Source organism: Equus przewalskii, chromosome 16 (genome assembly GCF_037783145.1).
Source record: "Equus przewalskii isolate Varuska chromosome 16, EquPr2, whole genome shotgun sequence".
Classification (NCBI taxonomy): domain Eukaryota; kingdom Metazoa; phylum Chordata; class Mammalia; order Perissodactyla; family Equidae; genus Equus; species Equus przewalskii.
This window is the reverse complement of record NC_091846.1, coordinates 46,071,264-46,091,451: the sequence shown is the minus strand read 5'-3', so window position 1 is coordinate 46,091,451 and position 20,188 is coordinate 46,071,264. Positions and strand designations below refer to the sequence as shown.

The following is a 20,188-nucleotide window of genomic DNA, read 5'->3' as shown; positions in this document are numbered from 1 at the left end:
ATTTGTTTCCCAGAATTCCCTTCTCCACATACTTCATGGACCATGAGAGACATTTTGAATGACATTTGGAAGATGCAAGTGAAACTGCCACCATATTCTTTTGGGTTGGAAGATCTGTACAGGGCATGACGTGCTGTTGAGCTAATGTACATTGTCACTTACCCACACCTGGCTGGTGTGGGGCAGTGTTTGGGCCCACTGGATCTCCACCTTCAGCTTCTCTTCCTCCTGGGCTAGGTGCGTGTTTAGCTCCCTGATGAAGAGCATGAGCTTTACCTGCAGGACTTCCTCATCATTGAAGGTGGAGTCTCAGTGGTGGTAAGGCACTGATGTGGGTTCTGGTCTGTCTTTGCAGATTCCAGTTATCCTTGTAGGTTCCACATTGTCCTTATTTCCCCTCTTCATGGCCATCTTTTCTTCTTGATTGACTGCCCTGCTGAATTCAGGCTTCAACACCAAACACAAAAGCAACAACCTTTGTGTACTGTTTAACCAGCTCCCACAATAGAGCAGAGCCAAATACCTATAATAAGTCCCTTAGTATAAATGTATTTCCTAGTGGTTCTGCTTCTCTGTTTGAACTCTGACTCATGTATCTGTCAAAATGCCTAATATAGCAGACATCTCATTTATTTTACTTCATTCACAGTCATTTGGTGAGAGTTAACTCTGCTGGACGCTGGGGATACAGAGATGAACAAAGTAGGATCTGGGCCCACAAGTTGCACACAATCTGGTGGAAGAGAGTAAAACTTCTATATTAATGTGATTAGGTCTTGGCAGCTCTGCTCTTGTGGTCTTCTTAGCAATGAAATTGGATTGGCTGCTTCCCCTGGACTAGTGGAGAAACTTTCCTGTCCAGATTCTGGCCATGTAGCAATTTTGACATAGAGCAAATCTATGGTCATGATGATTTCCCAGGTATTAATAATGCTAACAGTTTACATGTCTAAAGCACTAACACTTCAAAATCTCTTTCCAATGCATTATCTCATTGAATTGCACAAGGACATTATGAAGTGGGCAGGCCACGTATTATCATGTTATTTATAAATAAAGATACTAGGGCTTGAAGCAGGATTTGAAACCAAAATTTTTCTCCTAAGATGGAGGTCTTTCCACTATGGCACAGATTTTCTCCTTGACAATCCTGAATTCGGATCCTGTTTAGTTAAATGAAAAGCCCAGAGGCGTTGAAGACTTACGGATTATCCTATAAGATGTGTGGTTATCTGAAGGATCATATGCACCCCATGTTTTCTGTCCTGAGTGATGCCCAGAGCAAAGTCCAGGCTCTGGAGAGATCAGTGTTTAAATCCTTGAATGCCTTTCTTTTGCATACCACCTAGTATTCATAAATAGTAGCCCATTTCTCAAAACCCAGCACCCTACTTCTCATTAGGCATGCCTTATGTGTGCTTTCCATAACAAAATTCACTTAACAGCCCACAGAGATTTGTCACATTGGATTTATCTTGCTGCCAGCTTCCAGAAATGTGTAAATGCTACTATCTCCCCTTTTCCTTTTTGGATTAAATCTGATTCACTTTCTCAAAGTTGAAATTCATAAAACATTTTTAGGTTCAGGAACTTTAAGCAAAGACCATTGCTGTTGGAAAGAAAGAAGAAAAAGAGAGAGAGAGACATCCCTAGGGGGTTGTTAAGGGCTCTGCCTTACCTTCTAATATATAGTATGCGTCATCACGTATTTTGGAAAAAGCAGCGTTAGGCATGTACATGCAAGTTTTAGTAGGTGAATGTTCAAATTATGTAGCACTTTACACCAACGGCTCAAGAACAAAGTAGCACCCTGGGTTGTGGAATTGATTTGCAGACTCATAATGCCTGAGATGCTCTGCTTGTAGTATTCTCTTATTTAATTTAGCATGAAGTATTACCTGAGAAATCTCAAGTGCTTAAAAAAATATCCAAAGACAATTTAATGCTCATGTAATGCCTAAAACATAGTTATCTCTGGTCAAGGCCAGTGTTATGGGATGGTGTGAAAGAGGCAGGCGTGGTATGAAATATTTTGTAATTCTCTGTAGGATGCATTTGTCATTGTCTCCAATATATATATTTTTTAATGTTAATGCTTTCCCTTTATATTTTCCTTCCTTAAAATTATCGTAAGGGTTGCTGAACATATCAAGAAATGTTATAGAATTTCTCTGAAGTCACTAAAACATAATGCAAAGTCACAAATGGTGTTAGTAACTTTACTGTTTTCCCATAGGGCCAAAATGCATTTTTTTCTGTCTGTGTTTATTTAGCATATGAACGTACATTTTCTTCTGTGCTTTAGTGAAGTTTCTGTGCTCCTATAAATAGGTGAAAAGTCTGTGTAATCTAATAAAACAAAGTGAAACAAACAAGCAAAACAGCAAAAGCAGGAGATTTGTCACATCAGGAAATGCTGTAGTATAAATGCTCTGTTGATCTTAATCCTCAATCTTTATTCTTACTCTGAGTGGTTTATCGCTACCCACTGGATTAGAAAAAGCAGCAAACCAGTCATTGCTTTCTTAAACTGCTGCTTGACTGTCTGAATATCTTTGAAGAATAACCTCGGAAACATAGAAAGCTTCCAACACAAACTTCTATCACAGCTGATTCATATATGGCCCGTGGTTGTTAGAGGTAAGACCCGCCCTCGATGGTGCTGTTGGCAATTTGTTTCTTGTGAATAGCAATGAAAAAAAGCACAGTAGGGCCATCAGGTCTCAGGCGAATAGCTTTTAGACTTGCTACTGCCAGCCTTACTAATACTGTTTGCAGTTGGTGTACCAGGTTTTGTTTACCTTACAGGAGAAATTGTTTTCCACATCTAAAAAGACTAAGAAAAAGTTGAGGGTTAAAGTGCCAAAGGAAAATGCATTAGTTTCCCATGGTACTTAAAAACAGCAGCAACAACAACAACAACAATAAAACACTTCCTTTTATAAAAGGTAAGTTTTCAGATTTTCCTCCCACAATGAGTTCTGAGCACCTGGGAGTCAGAGCGATGGAGACATACTCTTCACCGTATGCCCTTTTATACCTTTTCAATTTGTACCATCTACATGCATTAGCTCATCAAAAAGATTAATATACAATTTGAAAGGAGAGTTTAAAACAGAGTGACTCTAATGAGTAAGATGTGGAGCAATGCATTAATGTACTTACTTTTGTTGACACTAAATGGCTTCTACTGAATCAAGTCAATTCCATTTAACAAACAACTACTATGTGCCAAGCTCTGGGTGAGGCCTGGTGGAGTTTACAAAGAACCCATTTCAAGGGACTTAACAACCTAGCCCAGGTTAACGAAAGTTATTCTATAAGTTCAAAGCCTCTTTTTGTTTGGACAAAGGTCTTACATAGTGTCCACAATTAAACACTGTTATCAGGAAGCAGCCTTCTCTTTCTAGAACAAAGTGGTCGTATGCTGGGCAAGTGGTTAAACACAGTGGTCATAGCTGGAGGAACTTCTGTTCATCCATCCATCCACTCAACAAGCAGAGTGTCTGCCACTGCAGGGCCCCTTGCAGGTGACTGATGACCAGCATCCTGAGTTTCTGCCCTCAAGGCATTACCATCTAGTCGGGATGTAGATTCAGTTCTGAACTTCGTGTGTCTCCTGATGGCTGAGAAAAGGTATTTGAGTTACCGTATTTAAAAAAATTGTGGCCTAGGAGATTTTGTTTGTTAGGGCAACACTAATTCACCAACATTTAATATTAGTATAAAGCATTAATAGGAATATTTCAAATATGTTTGGTAGCTTTTAGACAAACCATTCCTTGCTGCAGGGATCTGTCATTCATGAGATAAATGCATAGAACACAAATAGGATAACTGAGCTGCTGTAAGTTTGACACATGGCTGGACTGGAATGATCACACTTCTTTCCACAGGTAGGTAGTGGATCATGCAATGCAGTTTGTTAATAAAGTCTGTTGTCTGAAAGTAAATTACAGAAAGATTTCCATCACTTGCAGTGAAGAAACACAAATTCTTTAGTTCTCGTAAAGCGGAGAGGAATTTTAACTGGTGCAACAAACTTGCAAGATGGAAAAAAAAACCCATATGGAGAAATATCTGATTAGCAAGTCAGAACTATTGGGAGTAGAAGGAATTCTCCTGCCAGGGAGACAGTGCTTAGAGTTCTGATTCATTTGTGTGAGAAAGATAATGTCTTTCTTTTTTTTAATATTGGTAAGAAGAGAGACAGACTGTAAGGCTGAAAAATAATTCAGTTCTAAAACATCTCTTAGATCCTAATAGTTTACTTATTTTTTTCACCATGGCTTCACTTTTAAGAAAGAAATCACACACGGAAATAAAAAAGAAAAATCCTTGCGTTTATATGTTTACATTGTTAATGTAATATACACATTATTGCCATAATACTTACATTATTAATATCACTTGTGGAGGGTAGTTCTGAAAATCAAAACATTTTCTCATTGATTTTACTGTAAAACTTATCATCGAAGTGATATCCACTGCCTTGCTTAGTTGTAGACTAAAATAAAGTCATAATTCTAACTCTCCAGCAAGGTTAGGCCTTATATGGCAGGATAGACAAATTGAATCTTAAAAGATTTAATCTTCACTGCCTTTTTCTTCTTCTAGCTGTTCTTTTCCAAAAGCTAATATAAAGCTTTTGGAGCTTGAATTGTTTTATGTTGTATATTTGTCTTTGTTTTTTATAAATTTAATAGTCTGTAAGTTCATCCTCAAACACTAAACCACTACATGGTAGAGATGAAATCTGATTTGAACCGTTCGGCTTTGTATTGCCAGTGATGTTATCAGAGGAGTTACAAGAAGAATTTCTCTAAATGGTCGTATAAATCTCACAAATGTGAAGCTGGTGCTCCGATTTGTATTCCACGTAATGGGAAGCCTTGTTTGAATGAAGGGGTTCTGGTGATGCTGGGTTGATATTAGATCATTGACACTTAACCCAGTGACTCTTTAGCCTAAAGGAACTCCCTGATGGAAATGCACTGGGTGTTTTCAGCCTTTGCTTCTGACCAAATTTCATGTGACTGCCAAAGTCCATAATTAGATACAAAGCGAGCACATCCATGGGAAACACAAAGAAAGTCTTCACAGGATGATGGGAAAAAGAACAGGCAAGCACTGGAAAGAAGATCATCCTCTAAGGAAACAAAATTTATATCGATAGTCAAAAGATACTGTAGTAATTGTTCAATCTGGCCTCATGGCTCAGGTGGGCACTCAGCAGTCTGGCACCTACTGCAGTGGGTCTAAGCCCCTTGCTTCATGAGAAAAGCCGTTTCCAATTGGGGTATATTGTCAGTTTCACAAACGGGACTTCCTGGGAGAAATGCCAGTGCCAAGAACCTGGAGTTTTGTTGTTTGGATTGGGAGGCTCTTCCTACAAGCACCCTATAGCAGATTTTTCACAATCTTTTATTGGTTCCACTTCCTCCAAGGATGCTCTGGAGTAGTGATTCTCAAACATTAGTGGGTATACAGATCACCTGGAGATCCCGTGAAATGCCATTTCTAGTTTGGCAGACTGCATCAGCATTTCCAACAAGGTCTGGGTGGGTCTGAATGACTAACCAGCTCCCGGGTGATGCTGACCATGCTGGTGTGTGGAGCACACTAGAATAGCAAGGCTTGACCGGAAGTTCTCACAGTGTGGCCCCCATACAAGCAGGTTCAGAAGTACGTGGTAATTTATTAGAAACACAAATTTTCCTCCCCTACCCTAGACCTACTGAATCAGAAACTCTGAGGGCGGGGCTCAACTGTCCGTGTTTTAACAAACTCTTCCAGGGATTCATAAGCGCCCTGAAATTTGAGACCCAATGCTCGAAACCAATGGTTTTGAAACATGCCTGTAGATTATAATAATCTGGGGCCTTTAAAAATACCAAGGTTTGGGCCTCATTCCAAGTTAGGGAGATAAGACGGCGTCATTATTATTACCTCCATCTGACAAATAAGGGAAGGAAGGGCGGGAGAAATACTTGTTCAAGTTAGCACAGTTAATGAGTGCTGTGGCTGGGACTGAAATCTAAGACTTGTTATCCCAGAGCTCTTGTTTTTTCTGCTCCCCTACCCTGTCTGCTGAGGGCATTTAGAGGATGGAATGCAAAGGCAGAGACTGATCATCATTTGTACTGTTCTGCCTGCAGTCTGGGCCGAAAAGCCCATCAATCTAGCTTCTTTCAAGAGAACTCTATTCTATGAAGTCCTTTACATCGCTTGGCATTTCTCCCAATCAGTCACCAAGTATACACTTAATTTCTTTTTAAAAGCCACCTGGTTTTGTTTTTGTTCGTGCGTATGCCTTTTTGTTAAGTGGGTGAGGGATGTGTAATCTATCTCATGCATAATTTGTTTAAAACAAGTCATTAAAAATGCACTAAAGTTTAATATGCTGTATATGTTCCTGCTAGAGTTCTTTTCCCCATGTAAATGATTTTGAAAGTTTTAAAAATAGTTTTTAAGGTTTTATTGCCTGCCATTGTTTGCAATACCTCGTTTTAAAGCTCTAAAATTAACATTTCTTTCCTATCAATTTTATCTTGTGTTTGCCTGTTATTGATTTTTTTTTTTTTTTTTTTTTTACCCTCTGCGTGTCTAATGGAAACAGAGCTAATGGTCTCTGCTTATTGCCTTGCTTATGCAGCAGCATTGTTTTGATGCGGTCAGCACAGCTCTAGGAATAGGGCTGTGAGTGGCAGCAGAAGGATTTCACCAACACGCTCCATTTTATCTGTGTAGATTCTAAAAGAATCCTCTCTGTTGCCCCCTTCCACTGTCACTGTTCCTTTTTGTTTGTTTCATTTAGTTGTGTTTTGGCGAGGCAGCCTCGTTTTCCTTCAAGGATATCCTTGTGAGTGATAATCGCAAAAGATATATCACCTCCTAGAGTGACTGGGAAGATCAAACTAACTGCCACCTGTGAGAAGCTTCACCCTGATTCATGAGGCAATCACGGCTTCTTACTAATCCCCCACCGCCAGCACCCGCTCTTTAACCAGGGAGAATCCTTGAAGGGGCAGGGGTGGCAGGGTGCTGATCGCCATATTTTATCTACCAACCCACAAATAATACAGAACAAGCACACCTTTCATTTATTCCTTAATAAATGTAAGATGTATTTATTGAGGTTCTCTTCTAGGGGTGGGAAAATGCGGTTTAAAAACGTGAACATTGTCAAAATCCATCAGACACTTGATTGCGTCTTTTGTCAAATTTCAATTATCTGTGATAATAAGCATCAAGTATAGAATTAGAGGAAAGTAGATAAGCAGAGTAAAAGGCAAAAAAGAGTGGACCTATCCCTGACAAATGAACATTATCATTTGTTACTGAGTTTGGCTGTCTAGTGTAGTATAGATGGGTTAAACCTCAAGATATTCACTACATTTTATAGATTCAATGGTTTCTATCTCTTTGCCCACCAAAACTTTTAACCAGATCCACCAGCAAAGCAGCTGATCTGGCCTCTGATGCAAATATTAATGAGCAGTGAAATGGCCCAAAGGCAGGAAGCAGGAGAGAAAAAAGGGGCCTGATAAGCCACAAATGGATAATTATTTTCTAGATAATTAAGAACTGATGCTATGCAAGCAAAGGATACAACACAAACTACTGGTGTCACAGAAAATATTACTTTTCGCTTACGAAATTCTCTTCTGAACTTTCTAGAAATTTCACTTATGGAATTCTCTTTTGAATGGCCCAGAAATGATCAGAAGGAGGCCCTTTTATCAAGTAATTTGCAACTCCCAAGCATCAGCTTTTTGGCTGTTCTCATGAGCATGTGCCAGTAGAGGTGGCCACGGCCCAGAGCAGGGGTGAGACCTGGAGCTGCATCTCTTTCTCTGATTCGTTGTGTAGCTTTAAACAGAACCAGTCACCTTCTCACTAGCTCTCTATTTTCTTATCTGTTTAGGCAGGATTATGTTGGCTGCTCACCCAGCAGATACATTTTAAAGATTAATGGAAGAGTGCTTATATAGTAACTTTGAACTCTTTGTGTCCAAATGAGACACCATTCTTGTTATACCATTAAAATTAATAAAGAAATATTGAACTCACTTTTATCTAAACACAGAACACCACCAACCCAGAGGCTGTACTTAAAAGACCTAAGCATTTGGTTTCAATTGCTGCTAGAGATAAGGAACAGGGAAAGTTAAGCATAGCTTCTGGCTAGTATTTCCTCTCAAAAGTCCACTGCATGCACTACACATCTTGAGGATTTTCTCCTAATCAGTTGATTGGGCTTTAAAAGTGTTTCTTTTACTCCTTTTCCTCCATCCTACCCATCGCCTTTGTTGCTGACCGTTCAGGATCGACAGGCGCTGCCTTTGCCCATCCACTGTCTTGGGCCCACAGCAGCTCCTCTTTTGGTAATTTCAGCAATCAAGGGTGAGTGAGGACAGTTACTTTAATTTGGCTCCCTGAAGGTCTATGAAGAGTTAACTAAATGTAGGAATAAAAGGTTAAGAGAAAAAAATAAGTTAAATGGTTGTGATTATGGATGACTAGTAATACACAACTGCACATCGTATCAAGTGATCGTGAATCTATGTTGGGGACTCACAATGTAAACGGCATTGATTGGGTCTGGATAAGATGCAAAATGGGTAAAAGGTATATCTTCAGAAAGATTACAGTCTCATTGAATAGATGATACTATCTGAAATTTAGAAAACTCTGGAATTAATGCTCTGATCTCTTTAGTAATTAAAATCTCAACTAAAAACCTTGATAAAAGGAAATTTAAAGTCAATAGATATACAATGTGTAAATCTTTGCTAATTAATGCTTGCCTTCTCATATTTAAAGTATTTTTAAGCCTGATTTATTCCAAATGTTGTATAAACCGCACTAATTATGTGTGTATACTGAATCTCAGACCATATTAAGTTAGCAAGAAGGTGCAGCTAGCTCAGAAAGAGAATGGGACAAGTATTTAAAAGTTCTTCATAATTTCAAAGAGCCTTTTAGGTCAGGAAATGAGGACTATAACATCTGGTTAAAACTCAAAGAGAATTTTAACTAATTGTTCAAGCTGGACAATAGCCAAAAGCCTGGAGTTAGCACACCAGGATAAGATCCATATAATGTTTCTAGAGAAATGTATTCCGGTAAGGAAGCAAATAATGAAACTTTTAAAGACTAATGAGGGGGATAGAGAAATTCTAGGGAACAAATTTATAGAATGATGTTGTATAATCAGGTTTGAAGCTTTAGAAGACAAACCAGGTTATACAAAAGAAGAAAAGAAGCCCCATGAAATCTATGTTGTTTTTGAAAAGACGTCTTTAAAGTCCTTTTTACACAAACAGACTAGGAAGTTTAGTACTTCAGTTTTCTTCACATATGACATATGGTTGCCATCTAGTGAGGTAGATTTAGATTTACATTTCATTTCAATTTTGATAAATATTTCAATTCCCTTAAAAACCAGAGAGAGTGCATTACATTTGAGTGAGTCATGGTTAGTGAAGACAAAAGAGAAACAGGGGAAATTTCAAGTTTTAGATTAGAAGTAAGAAAAATGAAAATCCTTAGAAAATGTGTTTAGTAACTGTTTGGCACTATTGTTGCTCAGCCAGCCAAAATAAACCCCAAATAAACAAACAAAAAACCCAAAAAGGTGGCCAATGTATTTAACAATAAGTTACTCAGTGACTGGATTAAAAATATCTTTCATAGTACAATGACTACACAAATGGATTTCATACTCTTGTCTGGTATTAATCGGAGGTCCAACATCGCTCATGGTATGGAGACTGTGTGGAAGTCATTTTAAGAGTTATGACCTTGTTGTTAAGACCATCATCTCTGTTTTTTTTGCTTGATTCTCACCAGTGTGTACAATGATCTGCTCAGACTGAATGCCTTGACTTCGTATTGGAAACTGGGGACAGAACCAAAATTTTGGTGTATAGCTTTGAATTGGAAAGGAAGACCGAGACTAGGAACAGTAAACCAAAGACCACAGCTGCCACCACTGAAGTCATAGTGTTAATAAAGGGAGGTATGACATAGTCCTAATTATAGGTACTAACTTGCCCGTCTGCATAAGATGACCAAGCAGCAGAATTATTGATCCAATACAGGTTGGGTTTTAAAAAATTGGTATGAAACTTCCAATTTCTAAATATAAATTAAAAAGTAATGTCTTATGGGTTTAAAAGATGAAAGAGGTAGGTAATTCTAGGTACCAGATATAATTAGTTTAATCTCAACTAAAACATTGGAATAAATATGAAGGGAGAAAATTACTAATCGACCTCTAGATAACTGCAGAATGATGAACCATAAGTATTTAAAAAAGGATAAATAATGATAAAAAATCTGATTACTTTCTTGATAGAATTCTGGAAGATTAAGTCAGTGAAATTGCTATATTATACTTTGATTTTGGTTTTACAGATCATGAAATTATATTTGCAAATTTTATGCAAATTTACTAAGAGATTAATGTTGTCATGTTCTATAGACTTAGGACAAAGAAAATCCTGTTAACACCATTGGTTAAAAAATGTATAAAAAGATTCCAAGGTCATGGATTCTGTGTTTAGAAGAGCTGGGTAGTTTCATTCTCTTTTTATAGCCACACTTCTTACCTTTTTTTGGATGCACATATCCTGTAAATGCTGTGGTTGGTCACAAGAATGGGCCAGAGAAGTCATCACATCTACTGACAAAATTTTATATGGTATCATCATTATATCATTCATTCTCTCAGTGAGTAATTTTTTGAGCACTTTTCCTATTGCCCAGGCTCTGTTTGAAGTATGTGAGTTATATCAGTGGAGGTAACAGATGAAATCCTTTCCCTGGTGGAGTTTATATTGTGGGGGCTGGAGGCAAACAATAAACATGATAAATATGCAAATTATGTAGTATATTACAAGGTGATACTTTAGAAGAAAGAAAAGTTACAACAGAGTTAAGTGTATTGAGTATGTGGAGGAGGAGTGCAATTTTAAATAGAGTGGTCAGGATACGTCTAATTGGGAAAATGACAATTGAACAAAGAGTTGAATGCCATGAGTGAGTTAGCCACATCAGAGAGAAAGTGTTCAGGTGGGGGGAATAGACAACCCAGAGGTACTGAGGAGCAAATGTGGATCTGGGGCAATCAGTAGGAGATGAGGTCAGAGAGTTAACAGGGGATCCAATCATATGTAGTCTTTTTGGCCATTGTTAAGCACTTTAGCTTTTACTCTGAGTGACGGGGGAGTCATTGGATAGATTTGATGAGGAGTGAAATGATCTGACTTACTATTTGAAAGAATCATTTGGGCAACTGTTGAAAATAGACTCTAAGTGGACAAGGATAGAAGCAGCTCGATCTCTTAGGAGGCTCTTATTACTACTCTTCGGGGTTAACTTCATAGAATATAATTATTTTAGAAATTGCAGCTTTGAATTTTGTAGTCTAAATGCCATGAATACAAATATTTTTATTTCAATATATATTTAAAAGAAAGTTATTTCAAGAGTAATTTATTGAAACACTATTTTATCCTCAAAATTTCAAGACCATAAATCAAATACATAATTTAATTAGCATAATGATTTATGTGTGCAATATTTTACAGCTTTCTATATGTTTCCATAGGCAAGAATGTATTTAAACCATGTAAAGACCCTGTGAGTTTGAAGAGCTGATTATCATCATCTCATCTAAGGTAAAGATAGTTTATCCAACTAGTTAGTGGTAGAACCAGGATGGGAATCCAGTCGTTCCTACTCCACCGCCAAATCTCTTTCCACTCTGTCACTTTGCTTCAGATAAGTCTTTGGAATTTTTTATAATAGGACACGACCTACATTAAAATTACTGTTAATGACCTACAAATGAAGGAAATTTTCAGAAGGTATTAAATCAGAGGGGAAGGGGTAGTGCACAGGCAATTAATGAGAAAGAAATAATAAAAATCAATCCTCATAACTTAGGTCCTTTACTTCCTGACCTCTTACTTTCACCTAAAAGTCACTTATTCAAATATTACTAGAAACTAGAACTCACTCAAGGTCAAAACTTACGGCGGTGTGGCTACTAGCCAAGGCTAACTTTTGTGTCAGAGTTATCTTTAAAAGAGGCTAGGCTGAAGGTGTCTTCTAGGTCAAATATAAAGATATTTCAAAAACCTTGGGTCAAACACATCTCTTAAAAAATTAAATGATGTGAGAGTTGTCAAAAACTAGTAAGGTCTGTGAAACTCCATTTAAGAAGTTAGACTGCCAGAGATCATGATGCTTGCCAGTCTTTTAAGCTTTAAAACTCTTTTTCCAAATCAGCTTGAAAAACCATCAAATCGTTACCTTAAATTTCACTGTTCTTTCCTTACCCTATTTGCATCTCAAACCTCTGAACAACCCTTCTTATACTTACTGAATATGAGATATTTTATGATTTATGGTTTCAAACTCTTTACCAGTTTGACCTTGAGTAAAGGTTGACCCCTGCCTCACATCTTTGGGATTCCATCACCACAGGCAGCATTGACAAGCCTTTGAAGCAACACTTCCTAGGTCCAGCAGTAGGCCAGCTTGCTTGGGCCCAGCTGCAATTCCTGAGAATTTGTTTGTTTCTCCTTGTTTTCTTTGCTTGAGAGGGAAGAACAGTGTGAGGAACAAGGTTAGAGAAGTTGAGTTGCTAAAATAGCAGAATCTCCCCTTGAGTAAAGTGGATTAATCAACCTAGATTGAGTGTAAAGTAATTTTTTGTGAGGTGCTGCAATGTGTCAGGCACTGGATTGGATGCTTTCACATTTATTATTTTATTTCCTCTCAATCCTGTGAGGGGAATAAAATGTATTTATATTTTATTGATATACAAATTGAGTCTCAGAGAGTCTAAGTAACTTCTCTAAGGAAGATTTTAACCAAAGATTGTTTGACTCAAAATCTTACAGAGCATTTTTTTTCCATACTGACTCTCAAAAGTAACCTAACTCTAGATCTTCTACATAATGCTCTGAGCCCCACTGCTAGCATATCTTTCACATTGAATAGAGAGGTAAATGTTTTTGCGTGTCTGGAGATGCCATATCCACACATATTGTGGCCACAGATTAAATTTGTTCGCTCATTGGGCTAATATTTATTGGATTGAGGACAGCTCGGTCAATATAAATTGTGGTGAAAGCTGAAGTTCATTAGCTGAGATAGATGTACATTCTAGGGCCAAATATTATTCAGTAACACTACCCTGTATAAATGATCTTTGCATAAAACTGAAAACTGCACTCTCCATCAAGAATGATGATACAGCTGAAAGTCAGAGCCCAAGTTTGGAGAGCATCTTTTTTTCAGTTTCTAGTTTAGTTAGATATAATTACTAAAATGCAATATTATTAAAACAGGAATAAAGCCACAAGAGAAAGTAAAAAGATTATGATGTATTCATCCAAGTAAAATATTGATGATTTCTGAAAGGAATGATGACAGACTATAGGTGAAATCTGATTAGAAAATTAATGTCAAACATATTAGCCAGAGATGATCCCTCCATATTGATTTAAGTCACATCACTCAATAGAACAACCACTCTTAAGTCTCAGTGTTCTTATGGCTATTCTGACCTAGATTTAGAGCAATACCTCACATGCCACTCCATCTTCCTCTTCTTTGTCCTTGGGAAGATATCCTGGAACCCATTTGTCTTTCCTTCCCTAAAGTCTAAAAGTTTGTTCCCACAAGATCATTATGCTTTCTTGAAATTAAAAAGAAAAAGAAAATTTTTTCCCACTGATAAAAATCATACGTTAACATGTGTCATTTATATTGTTTTGGAAATACATTATCACTTCTTCAGATCAATCACGAAGATGTGCCCAGCTGTCAGTAAGATTCTACTTTGTAGAAGTTACACAAAGTGAATTTATGAGGAATATTATAACAAAGGTTTTCCAATTTTATTTTCCCTTGTTTGTTTAACATTTGAGGTTAATTTCATGAAGGAAAGGAGTTACACTTGCTCACAAATTGTCAGATGAAGACAACTTTCCCTAGGTTCACATGTTGAAATTTGAAAGCATAATGAGAAAAAAATTGAGATGGGACTAAATGATCTTTTGCCTCTCTCTCTCCCTTGTCTTCCCTTCCTCTCTTTTACTTTACCTTCATCTCTGTCCCCTGTGTTCTCTTTATTAACCTCCTAGCTGAAGAAGGCAATCACCTGAATAGGTACAGCAGAGTAAATAGGTATGGTCCCTTAGTACCATAGGGTAAAAAAGACGTCAACACTGATAAGTGTTGTGGTGATACACACAGATACCTAAAACAATGCTCTGAAACGACCATGTACTATCTCATGAGAAATATGCCCTGCTTATGATCTTAAATAAAGATGTTTTAACGAAATACTAGTGAGTGTTTATCATTGTTCTTTCCACTCATTTATTTTAGGTAGCAAAAGATTAAGTCTTTCATAATTCAATTAATCAAAATGTTCTGGGAATCAATTTCTCCATATGTGAAATGTTGGGGTTGCACAGGTGATTTCTAAAGTTCTTTTCGGTTCTAAAATACTATGACAATAAAACATCTCATGAAACATCAAGTTTGGTGTCTGTACATGTTGCTGTTTTTGCATTATGAATCCATCTTTCACCTTACATAAGAATTACCTTTACCCCTAAACCTTAGGATTTTCAATTCCTGTTTCCTCGGGAAGGACAAGGCATGGAATCTCTCAGCTTTAGGTCTTCCAAATTTCAGAGAAATTATGAAAAGTGCCAAATTCCTGGTGGATATTTAATAATGTTATTGATTGATAATAAGGAATCAATGCCACATTTTTCTCCACTGAAGATCACTCACAGAGAGGTGTGAATTTGGCTTAAATGATAGAGTAACCTTATCCGGTTTTAGATCCAGGAAGTTTTAGGGCCATCTTGAATTCACCCACTGGGAAATAGAACGAGGAAATAGGCTTACGACAGAAGAAGTCTGCCTCAAGAGAGATTTAAGAGACATAGATTTGTCAGTTTTCCTTCTGTACTATAATATGTTTATGAATTCCTTGAAACTTCTAAGCAAATAGTGTATAGCATATGGCATGAATGATAAAACCTAACCTTGCCTGCTTCAACAAAGACACCAGATACTTTACAAAGATTCCAGGTTCAGCAAAACAAAAAAGACATTTCATTAAGCATTTGTCTCTTGATTGTTAAGCATATGTATCCATGAAATTATATTAATTTTTTGTTCACTTAATTCATAAAAATTCTCTTAGTAAAACTCCTTTAAAATCTAAGAAATCTTATGAGTTCCTTTTCCCAATACAAATGAAATATTTTCACTTAGAACCAGAAACACGATAGTTTCCCAAGAAATTAATTCTACATTTAGAAGTTTTCGCTGAAAACGAACTATGGTTTTAATAAGGGTCCTGAAATTTAATGACATGTGAATGTTCCCATTTTAGAATGCAGCTTACATTCATTAGATGTGTGACTGAATTTCCTGTTTAATTTTAGGTTAATGAAATAAATGCTTTAATATAGCTGTCCCTATATTTTTTCTAACCCTAATATTTTATGAATGAACAAGGCAGCAATCCAAGTTCTGGGCTTAGTTTCTGCGTCTTACACAGGGTCAGAAGGCTGAAATTACTTAGCAGACTATCCATAGCAGTCTAAGGACAAAGGGAGTTGTACGAAATCTTTTGGTAATAACATAAATGTGATGAAGAACTCTTAGAAGAAGAGAGCAATGTTTTCTCTGGTGAAGGGATGTTTCACCATAAAAACCAAGAGGAGGCTACAAAACGGGTGCAGTGATCTCCTTTGGGGACTTGAGAATTAGTGGCCTTACTAAGCTATGTGGGCAAGGTGAAACAACACCTTTGCAGTTTCCAACTGCTCAGAAAACTCCACTCTGACATTTCACTTTACCTTGGCCAACAACGGCAATGAAAAATAGCCCTGACACTTTATAGGATATGCCCTTATGCATGATATTTTGTATCAGATATATCAGTCACATTGCAAAGGACTTAGATCAACTTAAAAAAATAAAACCCAATAGAATGATTACAGCCGCTGCCTAGAATGACAAGTATTATCAACAAAAATTAATCAGGCGCATCTTTTAGTGAACTCAATTAATAATGTGCAACAACAGGGTCTCTTTTCTTAAGATGAAAATTAATTAGTGGAGGGAAGGTCACTTGGAGATGCTGACATCACTCATCAGAATGCTCTGGCAGCTCTAATTATTTGTCTTCCAGGCTTGGGTGATCAGAAATTATTGCAATACCTGAGCAACATTTTGAAAAAGCTTTGTGCATGGCTCTTTTAATTAGACCTGGTATTTGATTAATGCAGTGGAAGCGTTTAGATCAGCCTCTTATCATTGAGTGACTTAGAAGTTTTAGGGAATTATACTGTGTGAGACAGGGTCACCGAAGAGGTTTGGAATCTATATATTTTTATTATTAAAAGAGTTATAATGTTAAATTAGATTTATCTTTCTCTTACAAGCACTCTGTTCATTGCCAAGCTGGATAATGTATGGGATAGAATTTTATTAATTCATATTTCAAGCATTTTTTTGCCTCTCAACTAAAATAACCATGCTTGGAGTTTTAGAATTGAACAGTTTAATTCGAAAATCTTTAAGGATTTAGTGTAGGACAACAACTCAAAACACGAATACAATCATTATGTCAAAATTCAATGTTAAAAAAATTAAATTAGGCTCTTTTATGTATAGACATTGCAGGTTCATAATATGAATATAGAGACAAGCTATCTTGGGAAACTAGACCAGGAAAAATATTGTGAAATTGACAGTGTCGATATAAATGTACTTATTTCATGAGCTGAATAGTCGCATTACCAAACTTTTGAGGATTAAAAAAGTTAACTATGTGATGAAACTTGTCTATATTAAATATGCAATAGTTTAGATATATTTTTTGGTTTTTAATTCAATTTACATGGTATTCACACCAACAGTACCTTTTTAACTGATGTTCACATAATGTATTAAATGTCAGCTCTGGTTTGGCTGTAGGTTTCTTCAAAGACCACGGGATAAAGTGGAATTAGGGTAAATTTCACAATAACTTTTTTGTCTGCAGGAGGACACATTCAAACCTTTAAAACTACAATGGAGAACACACATGTCATGTTGTGCCTGACTTTCTGTGGCTGAGGATTCATTGACCTGAAATTATCAGTCTAAATCTTCCCTTTCATCATAGGATTGGCAGGAGTTAAGGCTCAGCTATGTTGACTCCTCTGCAGGGATGGTGTAGGGGGTTCACATGCTGGCAGACAACCTCTGCCTGGAGGTCCCAGCTCAAGACAATGAAGTTGAAACACACTCTTCTCCTTTTCTCCTCTACTAATCCAGGGGAGGCATTTCCTTGAGGGTGACTTTCAAAGGGTGAACTTTATTTTCAGGACTCATAACAATGGAAGGTGATACTTCATACTTTGAGAAGAAACATCTCCAACATTCTGTGTCTTATGTTTGTCCCATCTGTATCTATTAGTCTTAGTCTTCTTTTCCTTCATCCCTTAGTACCACACAAATCTTGGGATCTATGCTATTCCTTAGATGTCTGATTGCAATAGAAAATCTAAGGAAAATGAGACAATCCAGAAAGCAAAGCTCCTTCCACTCCATCCCCCTCTACCCACCATCTCATTGAACCCCAAATGCTAAAACCCTTCTTGCTGGAGGAAAGAACTATAAAGTAGCAAATGTTCACAAGGGGCTGGCAGGGCCATACTTGCTGAACAAAGAAAGAGTAAGTAGCTAATAGACCCCAAATTTGGGCCTTGCAATTCTACTGCTCATTTACCCCCCATTGACCTAATAGTATGGTTATATATGCACATACATCTATTTTCAAGAATATATCTTATTTTATATGCAATTGTTAACCCAATTAGAGAAGCAGCATGGGGTAGTAAAAGGAGCTTGGCTTTAGATCAAAGAAACTTGGGGTGAAATCTTGACTTTGCCATTAATATCTATGTGATTGTGGGCGAGTTACTCCATTTCTCTGGACCTCAGTGCCTCCACCTGTAAAGGGAAAAAATAGCCCTAATCTCGTGAGCGACTGGGAGGATTAAATGAGACAATGTATTTGAAAATGCTTGCTATAGTGATCAAAATATCGTAGGAGATCAATAAATGTTAATTCCCATTTACAGTCTTAGGCACTAATATTTGATTATCACTTGTAAAAGGATCTAACTGGTTTACATTATTTTCAGTTTTATAGATCAGTCTTAAAACTAGATGGACTATACTTTTAAGACAATAAATATACTCTTGAAATCAACTCGATGTTATTTATATATCTTAAATATATAGCTTATATAGCCCAAATGATCTATATTGGAATTGTCTGGGATGTAGCTACGATTTGGATATTAATGAAAAACAAAATAACTTGTCCTACACTCACTGGTAAAACATTTTGGATACTTATTTCTACTGATGAATTATGCATGCAAAGGCTGAATGGGGCGCACTGATTTATTTTCCCTCTTTTATGCCTTGATTTTCAGGCTGCGTGCAAAGCAGTGTATATTTTTTCTGTCCTGCACTCCCACTGACTATATTATGCTCATGGGGCTCTTCAAGTGGAGGAGACACGCAGCTATGCTCACGGATGGCAGGTCAGCCTATAAAGCCAAGGTAGCGAGCGGGCATTGGGGAGAAAAGATTTTAAAATTAGTGTCAGATGTGAAATTGTTAAGCTGAAGTACAACGTCTCCACTTCGAAGTCAGTTCCATTCACACTTCTGGTATACTTCTCAAAACCCCACCATTCAAAAAAATCTATGAACAAACATCTTAAAAACTTAAAATTATGGCCGTAGAGTAGACACGTAAAATAATGAACCTGGATAACTTTTAAAATTTAACAAATATTTAGGCAGCACTTACTGTGTACCAGGTACTATTCTAGGTCGTTATAAGTATTAACAAGAAATAAAACCCAAAATTGAGAACAGCATGCTGTTTTAAGAAGACAGAAGAGAGCAATAAATAAGAAAAAATGCCTTAAGAACATGTATTTGACTGCCTTACATATTAGTTGGTATTAATTAATATGTAAGGTGATACTGGGAGTGTCACTGCCTCTGAAAGATGAGAAACACTGAGTCATTACCTGATAATGAGAGGAAGATTTTCCATTGTCGCCCCCTTTTAGATTTCTGGTTAGGGGACCCAATTCTGTTGTGAAAGGGTGGTTGTGTTATTGCCCGACTGCAGCCAGAGCTGATGCTCTTGTGTAGGTTCATAGAGTCCCCAGATATACTGGGACCGTCTCTGACATCCTGCCTTTCCTGTTGCCACGCACTCCCAGAGCTGCAGATTGGGACGGGCTGCGCCTGCTCCACAGGTCGCCTGTGGCACAGTGGTGAAGAAGCCAGCAACAGGATTAGGAGTCTGGGGACACGGCTTCAAGTTCTGTTCCTGCCACGAGTCCACTAAGAGGTCTTTAACGTCACACCCAGCTCTGAGATACTAGGGCTATGTCCCTATTGGATTGGGGGTTTACCAACATCAGCCGCTGTCACTAATTCATGTTTGTGTCTCTCGTCATAATGGAAGAAATGGTGGGAGATAACATTTCCCACATTGGGTAAAGATTCCTCCTTCCTCTCCTCACCCTGCTTCCTTGATGTAGAACCAGCTTCCTATTCAAAGGGCGGGTAATTCCTTGCATTACGACAACTAATTCATTTTGTTCTTAGAAACGTTAATGCAAAAAGATCATCAGCCAATGGGACCATGACTATTGTGCCATTTAAATGTGGTGATTGAAACTTTTTTCAACATTCCTTTAAATAATTTTCCTAAAATATGACCTCCATTTCTTAAAAGTGGCAAACATATTTTGTTAGCCAGCATTTTAGTTGTTTCATTGTGGAAATCCCTTCTGATACTTACTGATTTAAATGAAAACATATATAGTACTCTTTTAACTGCCAGCAATTGATTGGCTCCTAAGAGTACAAAGTGGGAGTTTTCACTGAATATTGCCAAAGGTGGAAAAGTTCGTTTTTTTTTGGTGGGGATGGTTGGCCCTGAGCTAATGTCTGTTGCCAATCTTCCTCTTTTGGCTTGAGGAAGATTGTCACTGAGCTAACATCTGTTCCAGTCTTCCTCTATTTTGTATGTGGGATGCCACCACAGCATGGCTTGA

General features: G+C 37.4%; 1 long non-coding RNA gene across 2 annotated transcripts in view; it reads left to right on the top strand.

Moving 5' to 3' along the window:
* LOC139076481 (uncharacterized) overlaps window positions 1-14,550 on the top strand; it is a 114,810-nt gene extending 100,260 nt beyond the window's left edge. For both annotated transcript variants that reach the window (XR_011528131.1, XR_011528130.1), the window contains exon 6: window positions 14-14,550. This is a non-coding gene — a long non-coding RNA (uncharacterized lncRNA). The remainder of the gene's footprint in view (window positions 1-13) is intronic.
* Window positions 14,551-20,188: the final 5,638 nt, after the last annotated feature.